Source organism: Cyprinus carpio, unplaced genomic scaffold, assembly GCF_018340385.1.
Source record: "Cyprinus carpio isolate SPL01 unplaced genomic scaffold, ASM1834038v1 S000006694, whole genome shotgun sequence".
In the NCBI taxonomy this organism is placed as follows: Eukaryota; Metazoa; Chordata; class Actinopteri; order Cypriniformes; family Cyprinidae; genus Cyprinus; species Cyprinus carpio.
Window position 1 is genome coordinate 612,488 of NW_024879306.1, and position 2,743 is coordinate 615,230.

Here is a 2,743-nt window from a genome sequence, read left to right on the forward strand (position 1 = left end):
AATTATTCCTTTTCATTACTATATTATTGTCTATGGTAGTGTTGCGGTACAGTCTGTATGTATTGTATATGTTATTTGTATGACCTCTGCATAATATATGAATATTTGCTATGACATTATATGATTGGCGGTCTGTTGCCTATTGTCCTTGAATGGATTGTTGACATATTTTCGTTGGTATTCAAAGTTGGTCATTATCATATAGTTTCAGTCTCCAGGGCCCGCCCAGTTCACCTCTCTGTGAAAACAACAAATGGCACCCTAATACTGGATGGACAGATGATTGATTGGTTGTAATTATAACAGTTTAATACTGTACGCATATCTTTGTTTGACTGAAAGAGAGAGAGAGAGACCTGGAGGCGTTTGTGTGTGTGTGTGTGTGTTTGTGTGTGTGTGTGTGTGAGAGGTGAGCTGCACTCCCGTCATCACAAAGCCAAATGGCTGTGTGTAAGGCGGGTCTGTCAGTTGCCTATAGGTGGTACGCGGAGTGTGTGTTTGTGTGTTGGTGGGGGTGGGGAAGCGATCACCCGCGAAAGGTCATAGTAGCCCACAAGGATGTCAGAGAGCGCATGTGCTCTGCCTGGGCCTGCCGTGTGCGTCAGTTCCGCCTTCCATACCTCCGCCCCTCTGTTCATTTTTCAGTGCCGTCTCCCCAGCGCTCTCCCTGCTCCATCCTTCCTCATTCACACACTCTCCGTCCCACCCACAACCCGGCAGCAGGAATCGCTCTCCATGCACGGGTGCATGCCAACTTGCCTGCACCGCTGGTGGTGGCCGGAGGAGGAGCGTGATAATGACATTACGCTTCAGCTGGGCTAACTGTGCTCATCCTTCATTTCTCATGTCTTTCCATCCCTCTCTTCCTCTCTGCCCCCCCACCACCATTCAACTCTCTCTCTCCATCCTCTCTTATTTCCATATCTGCACCCTCAACCATTCGCATGCGCTTTTATTCTCATTTTTCTCATTAGCACTCCTCTTGGTCTCTTGCAGTGTGCCGTGTGGGAGTATGTGCGTGTATGTTTATGGGTAATTCCATGAAATACTTTTTTTTTTTTCTTTCTTGATAAGTTATTATGGTGTCTGTTGACATGTTCCTGACTCAACGTGCTATGTTCCATCTAAAAATATTTTAAAAGGTATGTCCTTGCATGGTTTCTAGCAACACCAATGTCCAAGGTTTACATTCCCAGGGAACATAAATCAATGTAATACATACATGTAAGTGTAACTTGCAAACACACACACACAAACAAAGAATTATAAAACTAACAAAAATTATAATTATATGGACAAATTACAGAGATGCTTTATTAAAATAAGTTCACTTCCAGAATAAAATATTTCCTGATAATTTACTTCACCCCCATGCCATCCAAGATGTTCATGTCTTTCTTCTTTCTTCAGTTATGTAAGGAAAGCTGAGGAATAGAGTTCTTACCTAGAGAAGGACGATTTGTCATTTTCTTAAAAAAAAAAATTAAACTTATATACTTTTTTAACCACAAATGCCAGTCTTGCACTAGCTCGACTTCCACGCATTACATAGTCACGTTGGAAATGGTCATGTGAGACGTAGGCGGAAGTACCGACCCAGTGTGTTTCAAAAGCGAACGTGCAAAGAAAGTCAAATGACCTTTACAAAAAAAAAGTAAAACAACGATGTGGGACGCATTTTGAAGTTGGAGGAGAAATGAAATGGAGTTTTTTTTTGTCTTACCCCTACCTCCTTTCTTGAGCTAACCGCACATGACCTTTCCAGTGTGAAGATGCAGTTTTGTGGTTAGAAAGTATATACAATTTTTATTTTTTGATCGCTAATACACTGACTAGACCGCTCCGATAGATAAGACCTTATTCCTTGGCTGTGATCGCAGAGCTGCCTTTTGAAGCTGCATGGAAACTGCAATTTGGACCCTTCATCCCACTGGCCACCATTAAAGGGGTCATCGGATGGCCATTTTCCACAAGTTGATATGTGATTCTTTAGGGTCTTAATGAAAAAGTCTGGAACATAGTTTGGTTAAAATTTCTCAATGGTAGTGTAAAGCAACACCCTTTTTACCCTGTCAAAAACAGCTCTTTCAGAGCAAGCTGTTTTGTTTGCATTTTCCTTTAAATGCAAATGAGCTCTGCTGACACCGCCCCCGCCCCTCTCTTCCGAGCTGCTCTCTGAGAAACCACACAGAATGTACTTAAACAGTAGGAAACAATTTTTAAAAAAAGAAAAAAACATAAAATGTATACATATTTCCTAGTCAAAACAGAGGTTTGGGGCCACAGACATGGTCAAAAGGACTGTCATTTTTTTATTTAATTGAATAGCCAGTAAGCTTTCACTACATTCTCTATTGAAGAGAGTATGTGATTGGACACAAAAAAAAAAAAAAAAAAAATTCTTTGCAATGTAGTGCAAGATGACATCATCACTACATTTGGTTTGCGTGTCCACTGAGAGAGAAAGTCTGCTGAAAGATAATTTTTGCCAGCTTTTAGATAAAAATATACTAAAAGACTAAAAGCCACACGACTTCATTTTTAAAATGGTAAACAGTTACAGAACCTAACTTTCCTTATACATATATTAATGTTAACCCCTGGAGAAGATGGTTATTTTATGCCTCAACCACCCCATATGGTGTTGGTGTGTACGTGTGTAGTATATAGCAGGCACCAGCGGCGTTCTTTTCTCAACATCAGTGAGGGAGGAAGAGGTTCCTATTTCAGAGCTCCCCTCTCT